At 45.7% G+C, this 20,629-nt stretch overlaps 41 non-coding genes across 41 annotated transcripts; all 41 read left to right on the forward strand.

The window, feature by feature from the left end:
- The first annotated feature begins 616 nt into the window (after nt 1–616).
- On the forward strand, nt 617–689 carry trnav-uac (transfer RNA valine (anticodon UAC)). Its single transcript has one exon. It is a non-coding gene; the product is annotated as a tRNA-Val (tRNA).
- A 474-nt stretch (nt 690–1,163) lies between these two features.
- On the forward strand, nt 1,164–1,236 carry trnav-cac (transfer RNA valine (anticodon CAC)). The gene has a single exon. It is a non-coding gene; the product is annotated as a tRNA-Val (tRNA).
- A 459-nt stretch (nt 1,237–1,695) lies between these two features.
- Nucleotides 1,696–1,768, forward strand: trnav-aac (transfer RNA valine (anticodon AAC)). The gene has a single exon. It is a non-coding gene; the product is annotated as a tRNA-Val (tRNA).
- A 237-nt stretch (nt 1,769–2,005) lies between these two features.
- On the forward strand, nt 2,006–2,078 carry trnav-uac (transfer RNA valine (anticodon UAC)). The gene has a single exon. It is a non-coding gene; the product is annotated as a tRNA-Val (tRNA).
- Nucleotides 2,079–2,542: 464 nt separating this feature from the next.
- On the forward strand, nt 2,543–2,615 carry trnav-cac (transfer RNA valine (anticodon CAC)). Its single transcript has one exon. It is a non-coding gene; the product is annotated as a tRNA-Val (tRNA).
- A 787-nt stretch (nt 2,616–3,402) lies between these two features.
- trnav-uac (transfer RNA valine (anticodon UAC)) lies at nt 3,403–3,475 on the forward strand. Its single transcript has one exon. It is a non-coding gene; the product is annotated as a tRNA-Val (tRNA).
- A 474-nt stretch (nt 3,476–3,949) lies between these two features.
- Nucleotides 3,950–4,022, forward strand: trnav-cac (transfer RNA valine (anticodon CAC)). The gene has a single exon. It is a non-coding gene; the product is annotated as a tRNA-Val (tRNA).
- Nucleotides 4,023–4,259: 237 nt separating this feature from the next.
- On the forward strand, nt 4,260–4,332 carry trnav-aac (transfer RNA valine (anticodon AAC)). Its single transcript has one exon. It is a non-coding gene; the product is annotated as a tRNA-Val (tRNA).
- Nucleotides 4,333–4,790: 458 nt separating this feature from the next.
- On the forward strand, nt 4,791–4,863 carry trnav-cac (transfer RNA valine (anticodon CAC)). Its single transcript has one exon. It is a non-coding gene; the product is annotated as a tRNA-Val (tRNA).
- A 237-nt stretch (nt 4,864–5,100) lies between these two features.
- Nucleotides 5,101–5,173, forward strand: trnaa-agc (transfer RNA alanine (anticodon AGC)). The gene has a single exon. It is a non-coding gene; the product is annotated as a tRNA-Ala (tRNA).
- Nucleotides 5,174–6,003: 830 nt separating this feature from the next.
- Nucleotides 6,004–6,076, forward strand: trnav-aac (transfer RNA valine (anticodon AAC)). Its single transcript has one exon. It is a non-coding gene; the product is annotated as a tRNA-Val (tRNA).
- A 460-nt stretch (nt 6,077–6,536) lies between these two features.
- On the forward strand, nt 6,537–6,609 carry trnav-uac (transfer RNA valine (anticodon UAC)). The gene has a single exon. It is a non-coding gene; the product is annotated as a tRNA-Val (tRNA).
- Nucleotides 6,610–7,073: 464 nt separating this feature from the next.
- Nucleotides 7,074–7,146, forward strand: trnav-cac (transfer RNA valine (anticodon CAC)). Its single transcript has one exon. It is a non-coding gene; the product is annotated as a tRNA-Val (tRNA).
- A 788-nt stretch (nt 7,147–7,934) lies between these two features.
- On the forward strand, nt 7,935–8,007 carry trnav-uac (transfer RNA valine (anticodon UAC)). The gene has a single exon. It is a non-coding gene; the product is annotated as a tRNA-Val (tRNA).
- A 474-nt stretch (nt 8,008–8,481) lies between these two features.
- Nucleotides 8,482–8,554, forward strand: trnav-cac (transfer RNA valine (anticodon CAC)). Its single transcript has one exon. It is a non-coding gene; the product is annotated as a tRNA-Val (tRNA).
- A 237-nt stretch (nt 8,555–8,791) lies between these two features.
- trnav-aac (transfer RNA valine (anticodon AAC)) lies at nt 8,792–8,864 on the forward strand. Its single transcript has one exon. It is a non-coding gene; the product is annotated as a tRNA-Val (tRNA).
- A 458-nt stretch (nt 8,865–9,322) lies between these two features.
- On the forward strand, nt 9,323–9,395 carry trnav-cac (transfer RNA valine (anticodon CAC)). The gene has a single exon. It is a non-coding gene; the product is annotated as a tRNA-Val (tRNA).
- Nucleotides 9,396–9,632: 237 nt separating this feature from the next.
- trnav-aac (transfer RNA valine (anticodon AAC)) lies at nt 9,633–9,705 on the forward strand. The gene has a single exon. It is a non-coding gene; the product is annotated as a tRNA-Val (tRNA).
- Nucleotides 9,706–10,535: 830 nt separating this feature from the next.
- trnav-aac (transfer RNA valine (anticodon AAC)) lies at nt 10,536–10,608 on the forward strand. Its single transcript has one exon. It is a non-coding gene; the product is annotated as a tRNA-Val (tRNA).
- Nucleotides 10,609–11,071: 463 nt separating this feature from the next.
- On the forward strand, nt 11,072–11,144 carry trnav-uac (transfer RNA valine (anticodon UAC)). The gene has a single exon. It is a non-coding gene; the product is annotated as a tRNA-Val (tRNA).
- A 474-nt stretch (nt 11,145–11,618) lies between these two features.
- Nucleotides 11,619–11,691, forward strand: trnav-cac (transfer RNA valine (anticodon CAC)). The gene has a single exon. It is a non-coding gene; the product is annotated as a tRNA-Val (tRNA).
- Nucleotides 11,692–11,928: 237 nt separating this feature from the next.
- Nucleotides 11,929–12,001, forward strand: trnav-aac (transfer RNA valine (anticodon AAC)). The gene has a single exon. It is a non-coding gene; the product is annotated as a tRNA-Val (tRNA).
- A 458-nt stretch (nt 12,002–12,459) lies between these two features.
- Nucleotides 12,460–12,532, forward strand: trnav-cac (transfer RNA valine (anticodon CAC)). Its single transcript has one exon. It is a non-coding gene; the product is annotated as a tRNA-Val (tRNA).
- Nucleotides 12,533–12,769: 237 nt separating this feature from the next.
- trnav-aac (transfer RNA valine (anticodon AAC)) lies at nt 12,770–12,842 on the forward strand. The gene has a single exon. It is a non-coding gene; the product is annotated as a tRNA-Val (tRNA).
- Nucleotides 12,843–13,079: 237 nt separating this feature from the next.
- Nucleotides 13,080–13,152, forward strand: trnav-uac (transfer RNA valine (anticodon UAC)). Its single transcript has one exon. It is a non-coding gene; the product is annotated as a tRNA-Val (tRNA).
- Nucleotides 13,153–13,616: 464 nt separating this feature from the next.
- On the forward strand, nt 13,617–13,689 carry trnav-cac (transfer RNA valine (anticodon CAC)). The gene has a single exon. It is a non-coding gene; the product is annotated as a tRNA-Val (tRNA).
- A 789-nt stretch (nt 13,690–14,478) lies between these two features.
- On the forward strand, nt 14,479–14,551 carry trnav-uac (transfer RNA valine (anticodon UAC)). The gene has a single exon. It is a non-coding gene; the product is annotated as a tRNA-Val (tRNA).
- A 474-nt stretch (nt 14,552–15,025) lies between these two features.
- trnav-cac (transfer RNA valine (anticodon CAC)) lies at nt 15,026–15,098 on the forward strand. The gene has a single exon. It is a non-coding gene; the product is annotated as a tRNA-Val (tRNA).
- A 237-nt stretch (nt 15,099–15,335) lies between these two features.
- trnav-aac (transfer RNA valine (anticodon AAC)) lies at nt 15,336–15,408 on the forward strand. The gene has a single exon. It is a non-coding gene; the product is annotated as a tRNA-Val (tRNA).
- A 458-nt stretch (nt 15,409–15,866) lies between these two features.
- On the forward strand, nt 15,867–15,939 carry trnav-cac (transfer RNA valine (anticodon CAC)). Its single transcript has one exon. It is a non-coding gene; the product is annotated as a tRNA-Val (tRNA).
- A 240-nt stretch (nt 15,940–16,179) lies between these two features.
- trnav-uac (transfer RNA valine (anticodon UAC)) lies at nt 16,180–16,252 on the forward strand. The gene has a single exon. It is a non-coding gene; the product is annotated as a tRNA-Val (tRNA).
- Nucleotides 16,253–16,726: 474 nt separating this feature from the next.
- Nucleotides 16,727–16,799, forward strand: trnav-cac (transfer RNA valine (anticodon CAC)). The gene has a single exon. It is a non-coding gene; the product is annotated as a tRNA-Val (tRNA).
- Nucleotides 16,800–17,036: 237 nt separating this feature from the next.
- trnav-aac (transfer RNA valine (anticodon AAC)) lies at nt 17,037–17,109 on the forward strand. Its single transcript has one exon. It is a non-coding gene; the product is annotated as a tRNA-Val (tRNA).
- A 237-nt stretch (nt 17,110–17,346) lies between these two features.
- Nucleotides 17,347–17,419, forward strand: trnav-uac (transfer RNA valine (anticodon UAC)). The gene has a single exon. It is a non-coding gene; the product is annotated as a tRNA-Val (tRNA).
- Nucleotides 17,420–17,883: 464 nt separating this feature from the next.
- trnav-cac (transfer RNA valine (anticodon CAC)) lies at nt 17,884–17,956 on the forward strand. The gene has a single exon. It is a non-coding gene; the product is annotated as a tRNA-Val (tRNA).
- Nucleotides 17,957–18,194: 238 nt separating this feature from the next.
- On the forward strand, nt 18,195–18,267 carry trnav-uac (transfer RNA valine (anticodon UAC)). The gene has a single exon. It is a non-coding gene; the product is annotated as a tRNA-Val (tRNA).
- Nucleotides 18,268–18,741: 474 nt separating this feature from the next.
- trnav-cac (transfer RNA valine (anticodon CAC)) lies at nt 18,742–18,814 on the forward strand. Its single transcript has one exon. It is a non-coding gene; the product is annotated as a tRNA-Val (tRNA).
- A 237-nt stretch (nt 18,815–19,051) lies between these two features.
- trnav-aac (transfer RNA valine (anticodon AAC)) lies at nt 19,052–19,124 on the forward strand. The gene has a single exon. It is a non-coding gene; the product is annotated as a tRNA-Val (tRNA).
- A 458-nt stretch (nt 19,125–19,582) lies between these two features.
- On the forward strand, nt 19,583–19,655 carry trnav-cac (transfer RNA valine (anticodon CAC)). The gene has a single exon. It is a non-coding gene; the product is annotated as a tRNA-Val (tRNA).
- Nucleotides 19,656–19,892: 237 nt separating this feature from the next.
- Nucleotides 19,893–19,965, forward strand: trnav-uac (transfer RNA valine (anticodon UAC)). Its single transcript has one exon. It is a non-coding gene; the product is annotated as a tRNA-Val (tRNA).
- A 474-nt stretch (nt 19,966–20,439) lies between these two features.
- trnav-cac (transfer RNA valine (anticodon CAC)) lies at nt 20,440–20,512 on the forward strand. Its single transcript has one exon. It is a non-coding gene; the product is annotated as a tRNA-Val (tRNA).
- The last annotated feature ends 117 nt before the right edge of the window (nt 20,513–20,629 follow it).

Consider the following 20,629-nt stretch of genomic DNA (forward strand, 5'->3'; position numbering starts at 1 on the left):
GGAAAACCTGTTCATGCGGGTGCTTCTGATGACAATATTTTCTAGGGTTTTGCTCAATCTAATTGGTTTCCGTAGCGTCGTGGTTATCATGTTCGCCCAATACGCGAAATGTCTCCGGTGCGAGACCGGGTGGAAACATGGTGAAAGTATTTGTATTTAGCGCTCGCAGTTGAGAGCATAGACTGTATGAATGTTAAACTCGAACTCTAGTTGTGAGAAGTCCTTAGAAGTGTCTGGGTGTCAACCTCCTTTCCTGATTTGCCTAGCGTTACTGAGTCTTCTAGGGTTATGCTCAAGCTGAAAGGTTTCCGTTGTGTAGTGATTATCACGTTCGGCTAACACGCGATAGGTCCCCGGTTCGAAACCGGGCAGAAACAGTTTCATCGTTTTGAGATACACAAAGTTAATGTTTGATTTCTCCTGCTTTACTATCAAGCAGCTATTCGTGAAGAGTCTATCTTGAACAGAACCATCAGCAGCGTCTACTTGGCACCACGCCACCTCTTGAACCGATAGCCTCGTCATATTATTAAGTATTTAAACCAACGCGGAAAACCTGTTCATGCGGGTGCTTCTGATGACAATATTTTCTAGTTTTTTTTTTTTAATCTCACAGGTTTCCGTAGTGTAGTGGTTATCACGTTCGCCTTACACGCGAAAGGTCCCCGGTTTGAGACCGGGCGGAAACATGGTGAAAGTATCTGTATTTAGTGCTCGCAGTTGAGAGCATAGACTCTATGAAAGTTAAACTCTAACTCTAGTTGTGAGAAGTTCTTAGGAGTGTCTGGGTGTCAACCTCCTTTCCTGTTTTGCCTAGCGTTACTGAGTCTTCTACGTGCACCTCTCCAGCATGGACTTCTGGGGTAACCGTCTCATCCTGGATCGTCTAGCGTGCAATGGACGGTTCGTAGTCCATTAGCATGTCGTGGCGGGCTTTGGCCGCTGTCGTTACGACTTTACAATTGAGGCCTAGCGTGCTAGGATTGTTCCCCGCGGTAGCAGATGGGCGAATGGATGTTTAGGATAATATGTTTCAAATATGTATGATATAACCACTTACATTCACACCTGACCACTCTGACCCTGGTTCCATTAAATGTTGTGAACTAGACTGGACGGTTGATGACGGGATTCTGATGGGTTGCCAGATTCACAGTGTATGTGTTTTCGTAGTGTAGTGGTTATCACGTTCGCCTCACACGCGAAAGGTCCCCGGTTCGAAACCGGGCGGAAACAGCAATACTTTATTGAGATCAACAAAGTTAATGTTTAAATTCTCCTGCTTTACTATCAAGCAGCTATTCGGGAAAAGGCTATCTGGAACAGAAACTTCAGCAGCGTCTACTTGGCACCACGCCACCTCTTCAACCGATAGCCTCGCCTTATTATTAAGTGTTTAAACCTGCGCTGAAAACCTGTTCATGCGGGAGCTTCTGCTGACAAAATTTTCTAGGGTTTTCCTCAATCTAACTGGTATCCGTAGTGTAGTGGTTATCACGTAGCCTAACACGCGAAAGGTCCCCGGTTCGAGACCGGCCGGAAACATGGTGAAAGTATTGGTATTTAGCGCTCGCAGTTGAGAGCATAGACTGTATGAAAGTTGAACTCTAGTTGTGAGAAGTGTCAGGGTGTCAACCTGCTTTCCTGATTTGCCTAGCGTTAATGAGTCTTCTAGGGTTATGCTCAAGCTTAAAGGTTTCCGTTGTGTAGTGATTATCACGTTCGCCTAACACGCGATAGGTCCCCGGTTCGAAACCGGGCAGAAACAGTTTCATCGTTTTGAGATATACAAAGTTAATGTTTAAATTCTCCTGCTTTACAATCAAGCAGCTATTCGGGAAAAGGCTATCTGGAACAGAAACTTCAGCAGCGTCTACTTGGCACCACGCCACCTCTTCAACCGATAGCCTCGTCATATTATTAAGTGTTTAAACCTGCGCTGAAAACCTGTTCATGCGGGAGCTTCTGCTGACAACATTTTCTAGTTTTTTTTTCATTCTCACAGGTTTCCGTAGTGTAGTGGTTATCACGTTCGCCTTACACGCCAAAGGTCACCGGTTTGAGACCGGGCGGAAACATGGTGAAAGTATTTGTTTTTAGTGCTCGCAGTTGAGAGCATAGACTGTATGAAAGTTAAACTCGAACTCTAGTTGTGAAAAGTTTCTGGGTGTCAACCTCCTTTCCTGATTTGCCTAGTGTTACTGAGTCTTCTACGTGCACCTCTCCAGCATGGACTTCTGGGGTAACCGTCTCATCCTGGATCGTCTAGCATGCAATGGACGGTTCGTAGGCCATTGGCATGTCGTGGCGGGTTTTGGCCGCTGTCGTTACGACTTTACAATTGGGGCCTAGCGTGTTAGCATTGTTCCCCGCTGTAGCAGATGGGCGAATGGATGTTTAGGATAATATGTTTCAAATATGTATGATATAACCACTTACATTCACACCTGACCACTCTGACCCTGGTTCCATTAAATGGTGTGAACTCGACTGGACGGTTGATGACAGGATTCTAATGGGTTGCCAGATTGTAAGAGTATGTGTTTCTGTAGTGTAGTGGTTATCACGTTCGCCTCACACGCGAAAGGTCCCTGGTTCGAAACCGGGCGGAAACAGCATTACTGTTTTGAGGTATACAAAGTTAATGTTTAAATTCTCCTGCTTTACTATCAAGTAGCTATTCGTGAAGAGTCTATCTTGAACAGAACCATCAGCAGCGTCTACTTGGCACCACGCCACCTCTTGAACCGATAGCCTCGTCATATTATTAAGTATTTAAACCAACGCGGAAAACCTGTTCATGCGGGTGCTTCTGATGACAATATTTTCTAGGGTTTTGCTCAATCTAATTGGTTTCCGTAGCGTCGTGGTTATCATGTTCGCCCAATACGCGAAAGGTCTCCGGTGCGAGACCGGGTGGAAACATGGTGAAAGTATTTGTATTTAGCGCTCGCAGTTGAGAGCATAGACTGTATGAATGTTAAACTCGAACTCTAGTTTTGAGAAGTCCTTAGAAGTGTCTGGGTGTCAACCTCCTTTCCTGATTTGCCTAGCGTTACTGAGTCTTCTAGGGTTATGCTCAAGCTGAAAGGTTTCCGTTGTGTAGTGATTATCACGTTCGGCTAACACGCGATAGGTCCCCGGTTCGAAACCGGGCAGAAACAGTTTCATCGTTTTGAGATACACAAAGTTAATGTTTGATTTCTCCTGCTTTACTATCAAGCAGCTATTCGTGAAGAGTCTATCTTGAACAGAACCATCAGCAGCGTCTACTTGGCACCACGCCACCTCTTGAACCGATAGCCTCGTCATATTATTAAGTATTTAAACCAACGCGGAAAACCTGTTCATGCGGGTGCTTCTGATGACAATATTTTCTAGGTTTTTTTTTTATTCTCACAGGTTTCCGTAGTGTAGTGGTTATCACGTTCGCCTTACACGCGAAAGGTCCCCGGTTTGAGACCGGGCGGAAACATGGTGAAAGTATCTGTATTTAGTGCTCGCAGTTGAGAGCATAGACTCTATGAAAGTTAAACTCTAACTCTAGTTGTGAGAAGTTCTTAGGAGTGTCTGGGTGTCAACCTCCTTTCCTGTTTTGCCTAGCGTTACTGAGTCTTCTACGTGCACCTCTCCAGCATGGACTTCTGGGGTAACCGTCTCATCCTGGATCGTCTAGCGTGCAATGGACGGTTCGTAGTCCATTAGCATGTCGTGGCGGGCTTTGGCCGCTGTCGTTACGACTTTACAATTGAGGCCTAGCGTGCTAGGATTGTTCCCCGCGGTAGCAGATGGGCGAATGGATGTTTAGGATAATATGTTTCAAATATGTATGATATAACCACTTACATTCACACCTGACCACTCTGACCCTGGTTCCATTAAATGTTGTGAACTAGACTGGACGGTTGATGACGGGATTCTGATGGGTTGCCAGATTCACAGTGTATGTGTTTTCGTAGTGTAGTGGTTATCACGTTCGCCTCACACGCGAAAGGTCCCCGGTTCGAAACCGGGCGGAAACAGCAATACTTTATTGAGATCAACAAAGTTAATGTTTAAATTCTCCTGCTTTACTATCAAGTAGCTATTCGTGAAGAGTCTATCTTGAACAGAGCCTTCAGCAGCGTCTACTTGGCACCACGCCACCTCTTCAACCGATAGCCTCGTCATATTATTAAGTGTTTAAACATGCGCTGAAAACCTGTTCATGCGGGAGCTTCTGCTGACAAAATTTTCTAGGGTTTTGCTCAAACTAACTGGTTTCCGTAGTGCAGTGGTTATCACGTTCGCCTAACACGTGAAAGGTCCCCGGTTCGAGACCGGGCGGAAACATGGTGAAAGTATTTGTATTTAGTGCTCGCAGTTGAGAGCATAGACTGTATGAAAGTTGAACTCTAGTTGTGAGAAGTGTCTGGGTGTCAACCTCCTTTCCTGATTTGCCTAGTGTTACTGAGTCTTCTACGTGCACCTCTCCAGCATGGACTTCTGGGGTAACCGTCTCATCCTGGATCGTCTAGCATGCAATGGACGGTTCGTAGGCCATTGGCATGTCGTGGCGGGTTTTGGCCGCTGTCGTTACGACTTTATAATTGGGGCCTAGCGTGTTAGCATTGTTCCCCGCTGTAGCAGATGGGCGAATGGATGTTTAGGATAATATGTTTCAAATATGTATGATATAACCACTTACATTCACACCTGACCACTCTGACCCTGGTTCCATTAAATGGTGTGAACTCGACTGGACGGTTGATGACAGGATTCTGATGGGTTGCCAGATTGTAAGTGTATGTGTTTCTGTAGTGTAGTGGTTATCACGTTCGCCTCACAAGTGAAAGGTCCCCGGTTCGAAACTGGGCGGAAACAGCATTATTGTTTTGAGGTATACAAAGTTAATGTTTAAATTCTCCTGCTTTACTATCAAGTAGCTATTCGTGAAGAGTCTATCTTGAACAGAACCATCAGCAGCGTCTACTTGGCACCACGCCACCTCTTCAACCGATAGCCTCGTCATATTATTAAGTGTTTAAACCTGCGCTGAAAACCTGTTCATGTGGGAGCTTCTGCTGACAAAATTTTCTAGGGTTATGCTCAAGCTAACAGGTTTCCGTTGTGTTGTGTTTATCACGTTCGCCTAGCACGCGAAAGGTCCCCGGTTCGAAACCGGGCAGAAACAGTTTCATCGTTTTGAGATATACAGAGTTAATGTTTAAATTCTCCTGCTTTACTATCAAGCAGCTATTCGGGAAAAGTCTATCTGGAACAGAAACTTCAGCAGCGTCTACTTGGCACCACGCCACCTCTTCAACCGATAGCCTCGCCTTATTATTAAGTGTTTAAACCTGCGCTGAAAACCTGTTCATGCGGGAGCTCGCAGTTGAGAGCATAGACTGTATGAAAGTTGAACTCTAGTTGTGAGAAGTGTCTGGGTGTCAACCTGTTTTCCTGATTTGCCTGGCGTTACTGAGTCTTCTACGTGCACCTCTCCAGCATGGACCTCTGGGTTAACCGTCTCATCCTGGATCGTCTAGCATGCAATGGACGGTTCGTAGGCCATTGGCATGTCGTGGCAGGCTTTGGTCGCTGTCGTTACGACTTTACAATTGAGGCCTAGCGTGTTAGCATTGTTCCCCGCTGTAGCAGATGGGCGAATGGATGTTAAGGATAATATGTTTCAAATATGTATGATATAACCACTTACATTCACACCTGACCACTCTGACCCTGGTTCCATTAAATGGTGTGAACTCGACTGGACGGTTGATGACAGGATTCTGATGGGTTGCCAGATTCAAAGTGTATGTGTTTCCGTAGTGTAGTGGTTATCACGTTCGCCTCACTTCAGCAGCGTCTACGTAGAAACTTCAGCAGCGTCTACTTGGCACCACGCCACCTCTTCAACCGATAGCCTCGCCTTATTATTAAGTGTTTAAACCTGCGCTGAAAACCTGTTCATGCGGGAGCTTCTGCTGACAAAATTTTCTAGGGTTTTCCTCAATCTAACTGGTATCCGTAGTGTAGTGGTTATCACGTTCGCCTAACACGCGAAAGGTCCCCGGTTCGAGACCGGGCGGAAACATGGTGAAAGTATTGGTATTTAGCGCTCGCAGTTGAGAGCATAGACTGTATGAAAGTTGAACTCTAGTTGTGAGAAGTGTCAGGGTGTCAACCTGCTTTCCTGATTTGCCTAGCGTTAATGAGTCTTCTAGGGTTATGCTCAAGCTTAAAGGTTTCCGTTGTGTAGTCATTATCACGTTCGCCTAACACGCGATAGGTCCCCGGTTCGAAACCGGGCAGAAACAGTTTCATCGTTTTGAGATATACAAAGTTAATGTTTAAATTCTCCTGCTTTACAATCAAGCAGCTATTCGGGAAAAGGCTATCTGGAACAGAAACTTCAGCAGCGTCTACTTGGCACCACGCCACCTCTTCAACCGATAGCCTCGTCATATTATTAAGTGTTTAAACCTGCGCTGAAAACCTGTTCATGCGGGAGCTTCTGCTGACAACATTTTCTAGTTTTTTTTTCATTCTCACAGGTTTCCGTAGTGTAGTGGTTATCACGTTCGCCTTACACGCCAAAGGTCACCGGTTTGAGACCGGGCGGAAACATGGTGAAAGTATTTGTTTTTAGTGCTCGCAGTTGAGAGCATAGACTGTATGAAAGTTAAACTCGAACTCTAGTTGTGAAAAGTGTCTGGGTGTCAACCTCCTTTCCTGATTTGCCTAGTGTTACTGAGTCTTCTACGTGCACCTCTCCAGCATGGACTTCTGGGGTAACCGTCTCATCCTGGATCGTCTAGCATGCAATGGACGGTTCGTAGGCCATTGGCATGTCGTGGCGGGTTTTGGCCGCTGTCGTTACGACTTTACAATTGGGGCCTAGCGTGTTAGCATTGTTCCCCGCTGTAGCAGATGGGCGAATGGATGTTTAGGATAATATGTTTCAAATATGTATGATATAACCACTTACATTCACACCTGACCACTCTGACCCTGGTTCCATTAAATGGTGTGAACTCGACTGGACGGTTGATGACAGGATTCTAATGGGTTGCCAGATTTTAAGTGTATGTGTTTCCGTAGTGTAGTGGTTATCACGTGCGCCTCACACGCGAAAGGTCCCCGGTTCGGAACCGGGCGGAAACAGCATTACTGTTTTGAGGTATACAAAGTTAATGTTTAAATTCTCCTGCTTTACTATCAAGTAGCTATTCGTGAAGAGTCTATCTTGAACAGAACCATCAGCAGCGTCTACTTGGCACCACGCCACCTCTTGAACCGATAGCCTCGTCATATTATTAAGTATTTAAACCAACGCGGAAAACCTGTTCATGCGGGTGCTTCTGATGACAATATTTTCTAGGGTTTTGCTCAATCTAATTGGTTTCCGTAGCGTCGTGGTTATCATGTTCGCCCAATACGCGAAAGGTCTCCGGTGCGAGACCGGGTGGAAACATGGTGAAAGTATTTGTATTTAGCGCTCGCAGTTGAGAGCATAGACTGTATGAATGTTAAACTCGAACTCTAGTTGTGAGAAGTCCTTAGAAGTGTCTGGGTGTCAACCTCCTTTCCTGATTTGCCTAGCGTTACTGAGTCTTCTAGGGTTATGCTCAAGCTGAAAGGTTTCCGTTGTGTAGTGATTATCACGTTCGGCTAACACGCGATAGGTCCCCGGTTCGAAACCGGGCAGAAACAGTTTCATCGTTTTGAGATACACAAAGTTAATGTTTGATTTCTCCTGCTTTACTATCAAGCAGCTATTCGTGAAGAGTCTATCTTGAACAGAACCATCAGCAGCGTCTACTTGGCACCACGCCACCTCTTGAACCGATAGCCTCGTCATATTATTAAGTATTTAAACCAACGCGGAAAACCTGTTCATGCGGGTGCTTTTGATGACAATATTTTCTAGTTTTTTTTTTTTATTCTCACAGGTTTCCGTAGTGTAGTGGTTATCACGTTCGCCTTACACGCGAAAGGTCCCCGGTTTGAGACCGGGCGGAAACATGGTGAAAGTATCTGTATTTAGTGCTCGCAGTTGAGAGCATAGACTCTATGAAAGTTAAACTCTAACTCTAGTTGTGAGAAGTTCTTAGGAGTGTCTGGGTGTCAACCTCCTTTCCTGTTTTGCCTAGCGTTACTGAGTCTTCTACGTGCACCTCTCCAGCATGGACTTCTGGGGTAACCGCCTCATCCTGGATCGTCTAGCGTGCAATGGACGGTTCGTAGTCCATTAGCATGTCGTGGCGGGCTTTGGCCGCTGTCGTTACGACTTTACAATTGAGGCCTAGCGTGCTAGGATTGTTCCCCGCGGTAGCAGATGGGCGAATGGATGTTTAGGATAATATGTTTCAAATATGTATGATATAACCACTTACATTCACACCTGACCACTCTGACCCTGGTTCCATTAAATGTTGTGAACTAGACTGGACGGTTGATGACGGGATTCTGATGGGTTGCCAGATTCACAGTGTATGTGTTTTCGTAGTGTAGTGGTTATCACGTTCGCCTCACACGCGAAAGGTCCCCAGTTCGAAACCGGGCGGAAACAGCAATACTTTATTGAGATCAACAAAGTTAATGTTTAAATTCTCCTGCTTTACTATCAAGCAGCTATTCGTGATGAGTCTATCTGGAACAGAGCCTTCAGCAGCGTCTACTTGGCACCACGCCACCTCTTCAACCGATAGCCTCGTCATATTATTAAGTGTTTAAACCTGCGCTGAAAACCTGTTCATGCGGGAGCTTCTGCTGACAAAATTTTCTAGGGTTTTGCTCAAACTAACTGGTTTCCGTAGTGCAGTGGTTATCACGTTCGCCTAACACGTGAAAGGTCCCCGGTTCGAGACCGGGCGGAAACATGGTGAAAGTATTTGTATTTAGTGCTCGCAGTTGAGAGCATAGACTGTATGAAAGTTAAACTCTAGTTGTGAGAAGTGTCTGGGTGTCAACCTCCTTTCCTGATTTGCCAAGCGTTACTGAGTCTTCTACGTGCACCTCTCCAGCATGGACTTCTGGGGTAACCGTCTCATCCTGGATCGTCTAGCATGAAATGGACGGTTCGTAGGCCATTGGCATGTCGTGGCGGGCTGTGGCCGCTGTCGTTACGACTTTACAATTGAGGCCTAGCGTGTTAGTATTGTTCCCCGCTGTAGCAGATGGGCGAATGGATGTTTAGGATAATATGTTTCAAATATGTATGATATAACCACTTACATTCACACCTGACCACTCTGACCCTGGTTCCATTAAATGGTGTGAACTCGACTGGACGGTTGATGACAGGATTCTGATGGGTTGCCAGATTGTAAGTGTATGTGTTTCTGTAGTGTAGTGGTTATCACGTTCGCCTCACAAGTGAAAGGTCCCCTGTTCGAAACTGGGCGGAAACAGCATTATTGTTTTGAGGTATACAAAGTTAATGTTTAAATTCTCCTGCTTTACTATCAAGTAGCTATTCGTGAAGAGTCTATCTTGAACAGAACCATCAGCAGCGTCTACTTGGCACCACGCCACCTCTTCAACCGATAGCCTCGTCATATTATTAAGTGTTTAAACCTGCGCTGAAAACCTGTTCATGTGGGAGCTTCTGCTGACAAAATTTTCTAGGGTTATGCTCAAGCTAACAGGTTTCCGTTGTGTTGTGTTTATCACGTTCGCCTAACACGCGAAAGGTCCCCGGTTCGAAACCGGGCAGAAACAGTTTCATCGTTTTGAGATATACAGAGTTAATGTTTAAATTCTCCTGCTTTACTATCAAGCAGCTTTTCGGGAAAAGTCTATCTGGAACAGAAACTTCAGCAGCGTCTACTTGGCACCACGCCACCTCTTCAACCGATAGCCTCGCCTTATTATTAAGTGTTTAAACCTGCGCTGAAAACCTGTTCATGCGGGAGCTCGCAGTTGAGAGCATAGACTGTATGAAAGTTGAACTCTAGTTGTGAGAAGTGTCTGGGTGTCAACCTGTTTTCCTGATTTGCCTGGCGTTACTGAGTCTTCTACGTGCACCTCTCCAGCATGGACCTCTGGGGTAACCGTCTCATCCTGGATCGTCTAGCATGCAATGGACGGTTCGTAGGCCATTGGCATGTCGTGGCAGGCTTTGGTCGCTGTCGTTACGACTTTACAATTGAGGCCTAGCGTGTTAGCATTGTTCCCCGCTGTAGCAGATGGGCGAATGGATGTTAAGGATAATATGTTTCAAATATGTATGATATAACCACTTACATTCACACCTGACCACTCTGACCCTGGTTCCATTAAATGGTGTGAACTCGACTGGACGGTTGATGACAGGATTCTGATGGGTTGCCAGATTCAAAGTGTATGTGTTTCCGTAGTGTAGTGGTTATCACGTTCGCCTCACTTCAGCAGCGTCTACGTAGAAACTTCAGCAGCGTCTACTTGGCACCACGCCACCTCTTCAACCGATAGCCTCGCCTTATTATTAAGTGTTTAAACCTGCGCTGAAAACCTGTTCATGCGGGAGCTTCTGCTGACAAAATTTTCTAGGGTTTTCCTCAATCTAACTGGTATCCGTAGTGTAGTGGTTATCACGTTCGCCTAACACGCGAAAGGTCCCCGGTTCGAGACCGGACGGAAACATGGTGAAAGTATTGGTATTTAGCGCTCGCAGTTGAGAGCATAGACTGTATGAAAGTTGAACTCTAGTTGTGAGAAGTGTCAGGGTGTCAACCTCCTTTCCTGATTTGCCTAGCGTTACTAAGTCTTCTAGGGTTATGCTCAAGCTGAAAGGTTTCCGTTGTGTAGTGATTATCACGTTCGGCCTAACACGCGATAGGTCCCCGGTTCGAAACCGGGCAGAAACAGTTTCATCGTTTTGAGATACACAAAGTTAATGTTTGATTTCTCCTGCTTTACTATCAAGCAGCTATTCGTGAAGAGTCTATCTTGAACAGAACCATCAGCAGCGTCTACTTGGCACCACGCCACCTCTTGAACCGATAGCCTCGTCATATTATTAAGTATTTAAACCAACGCGGAAAACCTGTTCATGCGGGTGCTTCTGATGACAATATTTTCTAGGTTTTTTTTTTTATTCTCACAGGTTTCCGTAGTGTAGTGGTTATCACGTTCGCCTTACACGCGAAAGGTCCCCGGTTTGAGACCGGGCGGAAACATGGTGAAAGTATCTGTATTTAGTGCTCGCAGTTGAGAGCATAGACTCTATGAAAGTTAAACTCTAACTCTAGTTGTGAGAAGTTCTTAGGAGTGTCTGGGTGTCAACCTCCTTTCCTGTTTTGCCTAGCGTTACTGAGTCTTCTACGTGCACCTCTCCAGCATGGACTTCTGGGGTAACCGTCTCATCCTGGATCGTCTAGCGTGCAATGGACGGTTCGTAGTCCATTAGCATGTCGTGGCGGGCTTTGGCCGCTGTCGTTACGACTTTACAATTGAGGCCTAGCGTGCTAGGATTGTTCCCCGCGGTAGCAGATGGGCGAATGGATGTTTAGGATAATATGTTTCAAATATGTATGATATAACCACTTACATTCACACCTGACCACTCTGACCCTGGTTCCATTAAATGTTGTGAACTAGACTGGACGGTTGATGACGGGATTCTGATGGGTTGCCAGATTCACAGTGTATGTGTTTTCGTAGTGTAGTGGTTATCACGTTCGCCTCACACGCGAAAGGTCCCCGGTTCGAAACCGGGCGGGAACAGCAATACTTTATTGAGATCAACAAAGTTAATGTTTAAATTCTCCTGCTTTACTATCAAGCAGCTATTCGTGATGAGTCTATCTGGAACAGAGCCTTCAGCAGCGTCTACTTGGCACCACGCCACCTCTTCAACCGATAGCCTCGTCATATTATTAAGTGGTTAAACCTGCGCTGAAAACCTGTTCATGCGGGAGCTTCTGCTGACAAAATTTTCTAGGGTTTTGCTGAAACTAACTGGTTTCCGTAGTGCAGTGGTTATCACGTTCGCCTAACACGTGAAAGGTCCCCGGTTCGAGACCGGGCGGAAACATGGTGAAAGTATTTGTATTTAGTGCTCGCAGTTGAGAGCATAGACTGTATGAAAGTTGAACTCTAGTTGTGAGAAGTGTCTGGGTGTCAACCTCCTTTCCTGATTTGCCAAGCGTTACTGAGTCTTCTACGTGCACCTCTCCAGCATGGACTTCTGGGGTAACCGTCTCATCCTGGATCGTCTAGCATGAAATGGACGGTTCGTAGGCCATTGGCATGTCGTGGCGGGCTGTGGCCGCTGTCGTTACGACTTTACAATTGAGGCCTAGCGTGTTAGTATTGTTCCCCGCTGTAGCAGATGGGCGAATGGATGTTTAGGATAATATGTTTCAAATATGTATGATATAACCACTTACATTCACACCTGACCACTCTGACCCTGGTTCCATTAAATGGTGTGAACTCGACTGGACGGTTGATGACAGGATTCTGATGGGTTGCCAGATTGTAAGTGTATGTGTTTCTGTAGTGTAGTGGTTATCACGTTCGCCTCACAAGTGAAAGGTCCCCGGTTCGAAACTGGGCGGAAACAGCATTATTGTTTTGAGGTATACAAAGTTAATGTTTAAATTCTCCTGCTTTACTATCAAGTAGCTATTCGTGAAGAGTCTATCTTGAACAGAACCATCAGCAGCGTCTACTTGGCACCACGCCACCTCTTCAACCGATAGCCTCGTCATATTATTAAGTGTTTAAACCTGCGCTGAAAACCTGTTCATGTGGGAGCTTCTGCTGACAAAATTTTCTAGGGTTATGCTCAAGCTAACAGGTTTCCGTTGTGTTGTGTTTATCACGTTCGCCTAACACGCGAAAGGTCCCCGGTTCGAAACCGGGCAGAAACAGTTTCATCGTTTTGAGATATACAGAGTTAATGTTTAAATTCTCCTGCTTTACTATCAAGCAGCTATTCGGGAAAAGTCTATCTGGAACAGAAACTTCAGCAGCTTCTACTTGGGACCACGCCACCTCTTCAACCGATAGCCTCGTCATATTATTAAGTGTTTAAACCTGCGCTGAAAACCTGTTCATGCGGGAGCTTCTGCTGACAACATTTTCTAGTTTTTTTTTCATTCTTACAGGTTTCCGTAGTGTAGTGGTTATCACGTTCGCCTTACACGCCAAAGGTCACCGGTTTGAGACCGGGCGGAAACATGGTGAAAGTATTTGTTTTTAGTGCTCGCAGTTGAGAGCATAGACTGTATGAAAGTTAAACTCGAACTCTAGTTGTGAAAAGTGTCTGGGTGTCAACCTCCTTTCCTGATTTGCCTAGTGTTACTGAGTCTTCTACGTGCACCTCTCCAGCATGGACTTCTGGGGTAACCGTCTCATCCTGGATCGTCTAGCATGCAATGGACGGTTCGTAGGCCATTGGCATGTCGTGGCGGGTTTTGGCCGCTGTCGTTACGACTTTACAATTGGGGCCTAGCGTGTTAGCATTGTTCCCCGCTGTAGCAGATGGGCGAATGGATGTTTAGGATAATATGTTTCAAATATGTATGATATAACCACTTACATTCACACCTGACCACTCTGACCCTGGTTCCATTAAATGGTGTGAACTCGACTGGACGGTTGATGACAGGATTCTAATGGGTTGCCAGATTTTAAGTGTATGTGTTTCCGTAGTGTAGTGGTTATCACGTTCGCCTCACACGCGAAAGGTCCCCGGTTCGAAACCGGGCGGAAACAGCATTACTGTTTTGAGGTATACAAAGTTAATGTTTAAATTCTCCTGCTTTACTATCAAGTAGCTATTCGTGAAGAGTCTATCTTGAACAGAACCATCAGCAGCGTCTACTTGGCACCACGCCACCTCTTGAACCGATAGCCTCGTCATATTATTAAGTATTTAAACCAACGCGGAAAACCTGTTCATGCGGGTGCTTCTGATGACAATATTTTCTAGGGTTTTGCTCAATCTAATTGGTTTCCGTAGCGTCGTGGTTATCATGTTCGCCCAATACGCGAAAGGTCTCCGGTGCGAGACCGGGTGGAAACATGGTGAAAGTATTTGTATTTAGCGCTCGCAGTTGAGAGCATAGACTGTATGAATGTTAAACTCGAACTCTAGTTGTGAGAAGTCCTTAGAAGTGTCTGGGTGTCAACCTCCTTTCCTGATTTGCCTAGCGTTACTGAGTCTTCTAGGGTTATGCTCAAGCTGAAAGGTTTCCGTTGTGTAGTGATTATCACGTTCGGCTAACACGCGATAGGTCCCCGGTTCGAAACCGGGCAGAAACAGTTTCATCGTTTTGAGATACACAAAGTTAATGTTTGATTTCTCCTGCTTTACTATCAAGCAGCTATTCGTGAAGAGTCTATCTTGAACAGAACCATCAGCAGCGTCTACTTGGCACCACGCCACCTCTTGAACCGATAGCCTCGTCATATTATTAAGTATTTAAACCAACGCGGAAAACCTGTTCATGCGGGTAGCTTCTGATGACAACTATTTTCTAGTTTTTTTTTTCATTCTCACAGGTTTCCGTAGTGTAGTGGTTATCACGTTCGCCTTACACGCGAAAGGTCCCCGGTTTGAGACCGGGCGGAAACATGGTGAAAGTATCTGTATTTAGTGCTCGCAGTTGAGAGCATAGACTCTATGAAAGTTAAACTCTAACTCTAGTTGTGAGAAGTTCTTAGAGTGTCTGGGTGTCAACCTCCTTTCCTGATTTTGCCTAGCGTTACTGAGTCTTCTACGTGCACCTCTCCAGCATGGACTTCTGGGGTAACCGTCTCATCCTGGATCGTCTAGCGTGCAATGGACGGTTCGTAGTCCATTAGCATGTCGTGGCGGGCTTTGGCCGCTGTCGTTACGACTTTACAATTGAGGCCTAGCGTGCTAGGATTGTTCCCCGCTGTAGCAGATGGGCGAATGGATGTTTAGGATAATATGTTTCAAATATGTATGATATAACCACTTACATTCACACCTGACCACTCTGACCCTGGTTCCATTAAATGTTGTGAACTAGACTGGACGGTTGATGACGGGATTCTGATGGGTTGCCAGATTCACAGTGTATGTGTTTTCGTAGTGTAGTGGTTATCACGTTCGCCTCACACGCGAAAGGTCCCCGGTTCGAAACCGGGCGGAAACAGCAATACTTTATTGAGATCAACAAAGTTAATGTTTAAATTCTCCTGCTTTACTATCAAGCAGCTATTCGTGATGAGTCTATCTGGAACAGAGCCTTCAGCAGCGTCTACTTGGCACCACGCCACCTCTTCAACCGATAGCCTCGTCATATTATTAAGTGTTTAAACCTGCGCTGAAAACCTGTTCATGCGGGAGCTTCTGCTGACAAAATTTTCTAGGGTTTTGCTCAAACTAACTGGTTTCCGTAGTGCAGTGGTTATCACGTTCGCCTAACACGTGAAAGGTCCCCGGTTCGAGACCGGGCGGAAACATGGTGAAAGTATTTGTATTTAGTGCTCGCAGTTGAGAGCATAGACTGTATGAAAGTTGAACTCTAGTTGTGAGAAGTGTCTGGGTGTCAACCTCCTTTCCTGATTTGCCAAGCGTTACTGAGTCTTCTACGTGCACCTCTCCAGCATGGACTTCTGGGGTAACCGTCTCATCCTGGATCGTCTAGCATGAAATGGACGGTTCGTAGGCCATTGGCATGTCGTGGCGGGCTGTGGCCGCTGTCGTTACGACTTTACAATTGAGGCCTAGCGTGTTAGTATTGTTCCCCGCTGTAGCAGATGGGCGAATGGATGTTTAGGATAATATGTTTCAAATATGTATGATATAACCACTTACATTCACACCTGACCACTCTGACCCTGGTTCCATTAAATGGTGTGAACTCGACTGGACGGTTGATGACAGGATTCTGATGGGTTGCCAGATTGTAAGTGTATGTGTTTCTGTAGTGTAGTGGTTATCACGTTCGCCTCACAAGTGAAAGGTCCCCGGTTCGAAACTGGGCGGAAACAGCATTATTGTTTTGAGGTATACAAAGTTAATGTTTAAATTCTCCTGCTTTACTATCAAGTAGCTATTCGTTAAGAGTCTATCTTGAACAGAACCATCAGCAGCGTCTACTTGGCACCACGCCACCTCTTCAACCGATAGCCTCGTCATATTATTAAGTATTTAAACCTGCGCTGAAAACCTGTTCATGCGGGTAGCTTCTGCTGACAATATTTTCTAGGTTTTATGCTCAATTCTCACAGGTATCCGTAGTGTAGTGGTTATCACGTTCGCCTTACACGCGAAAGGTCCCCGGTTTGAGACCGGGCGGAAACATGGTGAAAGTATTTGTATTTAGTGCTCGCAGTTGAGAGCATAGACTGTATGAAAGTTAAACTCTAACTCTAGTTGTGAGAAGTTCTTAGGAGTGTCTGGGTGTCAACCTCCTTTCCTGTTTTGCCTAGCGTTACTGAGTCTTCTACGTGCACCTCTCCAGCATGGACTTCTGGGGTAACAGTCTCATCCTGGATCGTCTAGCGTGCAATGGACGGTTCGTAGTCCATTAGCATGTCGTGGCGGGCTTTGGCTGCAGTAGTTACGACTTTACAATTGAGGCCTAGCGTGCTAGCATTGTTCCCCGCGGTAGCAGATGGGCGAATGGATGTTTAGGATAATATGTTTAAAATATGTATGATATAACCACTTACATTCACACCTGACCACTCTGACCCTGGTTCCATTAAATGTTGTGAACTAGACTGGACGGTTGATGACGAGATTCTGATGGGTTGCCAGATTCTCCGTGTATGTGTTTTCGTAGTGTAGTGGTTATCACGTTCGCCTCACACGCGAAAGGTCCCCGGTTCGAAACCGGGCGGAAACAGCAATACTGTTTTGAGATCAACAAAGTTAATGTTTAAATTCTCCTGCTTTACCATCAAGCAGCTATTCGTGATGAGTCTATCTGGAACAGAGCCTTCAGCAGCATCTACTTGGCACCACGCCACCTCTTCAACCGATAGCCTCGTCATATTATTAAGTGTTTAAACCTGCGCTGAAAACCTGTTCATGTGGGAGCTTCTGCTGACAAAATTTTCTAGGGTTATGCTCAAGCTAACAGGTTTCCGTTGTGTTGTGTTTATCACGTTCGCCTAACACGCGAAAGGTCCCCGGTTCGAAACCGGGCAGAAACAGTTTCATCGTTTTGAGATATACAGAGTTAATGTTTAAATTCTCCTGCTTTACTATCAAGCAGCTATTCGGGAAAAGTCTATCTGGAACAGAAACTTCAGCAGCTTCTACTTGGGACCACGCCACCTCTTCAACCGATAGCCTCGTCATATTATTAAGTGTTTAAACCTGCGCTGAAAACCTGTTCATGCGGGAGCTTCTGCTGACAACATTTTCTAGTTTTTTTTTCATTCTTACAGGTTTCCGTAGTGTAGTGGTTATCACGTTCGCCTTACACGCCAAAGGTCACCGGTTTGAGACCGGGCGGAAACATGGTGAAAGTATTTGTTTTTAGTGCTCGCAGTTGAGAGCATAGACTGTATGAAAGTTAAGCTCGAACTCTAGTTGTGAAAAGTGTCTGGGTGTCAACCTCCTTTCCTGATTTGCCTAGTGTTACTGAGTCTTCTACGTGCACCTCTCCAGCATGGACTTCTGGGGTAACCGTCTCATCCTGGATCGTCTAGCATGCAATGGACGGTTCGTAGGCCATTGGCATGTCGTGGCGGGTTTTGGCCGCTGTCGTTACGACTTTACAATTGGGGCCTAGCGTGTTAGCATTGTTCCCCGCTGTAGCAGATGGGCGAATGGATGTTTAGGATAATATGTTTCAAATATGTATGATATAACCACTTACATTCACACCTGACCACTCTGACCCTGGTTCCATTAAATGGTGTGAACTCGACTGGACGGTTGATGACAGGATTCTAATGGGTTGCCAGATTTTAAGTGTATGTGTTTCCGTAGTGTAGTGGTTATCACGTTCGCCTCACACGCGAAAGGTCCCCGGTTCGAAACCGGGCGGAAACAGCATTACTGTTTTGAGGTATACAAAGTTAATGTTTAAATTCTCCTGCTTTACTATCAAGTAGCTATTCGTGAAGAGTCTATCTTGAACAGAACCATCAGCAGCGTCTACTTGGCACCACGCCACCTCTTGAACCGATAGCCTCGTCATATTATTAAGTATTTAAACCAACGCGGAAAACCTGTTCATGCGGGTGCTTCTGATGACAATATTTTCTAGGTTTTTTTTTTATTCTCACAGGTTTCCGTAGTGTAGTGGTTATCACGTTCGCCTTACACGCGAAAGGTCCCCGGTTTGAGACCGGGCAGAAACATGGTGAAAGTATCTGTATTTAGTGCTCGCAGTTGAGAGCATAGACTCTATGAAAGTTAAACTCTAACTCTAGTTGTGAGAAGTTCTTAGGAGTGTCTGGGTGTCAACCTCCTTTCCTGTTTTGCCTAGCGTTACTGAGTCTTCTACGTGCACCTCTCCAGCATGGACTTCTGGGGTAACCGTCTCATCCTGGATCGTCTAGCGTGCAATGGACGGTTCGTAGTCCATTAGCATGTCGTGGCGGGCTTTGGCCGCTGTCGTTACGACTTTACAATTGAGGCCTAGCGTGCTAGGATTGTTCCCCGCAGTAGCAGATGGGCGAATGGATGTTTAGGATAATATGTTTCAAATATGTATGATATAACCACTTACATTCCCACCTGACCACTCTGACCCTGGTTCCATTAAATGTTGTGAACTAGACTGGACGGTTGATGACGGGATTCTGATGGGTTGCCAGATTCACAGTGTATGTGTTTTCGTAGTGTAGTGGTTATCACGTTCGCCTCACACGCGAAAGGTCCCCAGTTCGAAACCGGGCGGAAACAGCAATACTTTATTGAGATCAACAAAGTTAATGTTTAAATTCTCCTGCTTTACTATCAAGCAGCTATTCGTGATGAGTCTATCTGGAACAGAGCCTTCAGCAGCGTCTACTTGGCACCACGCCACCTCTTCAACCGATAGCCTCGTCATATTATTAAGTGTTTAAACCTGCGCTGAAAACCTGTTCATGCGGGAGCTTCTGCTGACAAAATTTTCTAGGGTTTTGCTCAAACTAACTGGTTTCCGTAGTGCAGTGGTTATCACGTTCGCCTAACACGCGAAAGGTCCCCGGTTCGAGACCGGGCGGAAACATGGTGAAAGTATTTGTATTTAGTGCTCGCATTTGAGAGCATAGACTGTATGAAAGTTGAACTCTAGTTGTGAGAAGTGTCTGGGTGTCAACCTCCTTTCCTGATTTGCCAAGCGTTACTGAGTCTTCTATGTGCACCTCTCCAGCATGGACTTCTGGGGTAACCGTCTCATCCTGGATCGTCTAGCATGAAATGGACGGTTCGTAGGCCATTGGCATGTCGTGGCGGGCTGTGGCCGCTGTCGTTACGACTTTACAATTGAGGCCTAGCGTGTTAGTATTGTTCCCCGCTGTAGCAGATGGGCGAATGGATGTTTAGGATAATATGTTTCAAATATGTATGATATAACCACTTACATTCACACCTGACCACTCTGACCCTGGTTCCATTAAATGGTGTGAACTCGACTGGACGGTTGATGACAGGATTCTGTTGGGTTGCCAGATTGTAAGTGTATGTGTTTCTGTAGTGTAGTGGTTATCACGTTCGCCTCACAAGTGAAAGGTCCCCGGTTCGAAACTGGGCGGAAACAGCATTATTGTTTTGAGGTATACAAAGTTAATGTTTAAATTCTCCTGCTTTACTATCAAGTAGCTATTCGTTAAGAGTCTATCTTGAACAGAACCATCAGCAGCGTCTACTTGGCACCACGCCACCTTTTGAACCGATAGCCTCGTCATATTATTAAGTATTTAAACCAACGCGGAAAACCTGTTCATGCGGGTGCTTCTGATGACAATATTTTCTAGTTTTTTTTTCATTCTCACAGGTATCCGTAGTGTAGTGGTTATCACGTTCGCCTTACACGCGAAAGGTCCCCGGTTTGAGACCGGGCGGAAACATGGTGAAAGTATTTGTATTTAGTGCTCGCAGTTGAGAGCATAGACTGTATGAAAGTTAAACTCTAACTCTAGTTGTGAGAAGTTCTTAGGAGTGTCTGGGTGTCAACCTCCTTTCCTGTTTTGCCTAGCGTTACTGAGTCTTCTACGTGCACCTCTCCAGCATGGACTTCTGGGGTAACAGTCTCATCCTGGATCGTCTAGCGTGCAATGGACGGTTCGTAGTCCATTAGCATGTCGTGGCGGGCTTTGGCTGCAGTAGTTACGACTTTACAATTGAGGCCTAGCGTGCTAGCATTGTTCCCCGCGGTAGCAGATGGGCGAATGGATGTTTAGGATAATATGTTTAAAATATGTATGATATAACCACTTACATTCACACCTGACCACTCTGACCCTGGTTCCATTAAATGTTGTGAACTAGACTGGACGGTTGATGACGAGATTCTGATGGGTTGCCAGATTCTCCGTGTATGTGTTTTCGTAGTGTAGTGGTTATCACGTTCGCCTCACACGCGAAAGGTCCCCGGTTCGAAACCGGGCGGAAACAGCAATACTGTTTTGAGATCAACAAAGTTAATGTTTAAATTCTCCTGCTTTACCATCAAGCAGCTATTCGTGATGAGTCTATCTGGAACAGAGCCTTCAGCAGCATCTACTTGGCACC

This window comes from Gadus morhua, chromosome 5 (assembly GCF_902167405.1).
Source record: "Gadus morhua chromosome 5, gadMor3.0, whole genome shotgun sequence".
Taxonomy (NCBI): domain Eukaryota; kingdom Metazoa; phylum Chordata; class Actinopteri; order Gadiformes; family Gadidae; genus Gadus; species Gadus morhua.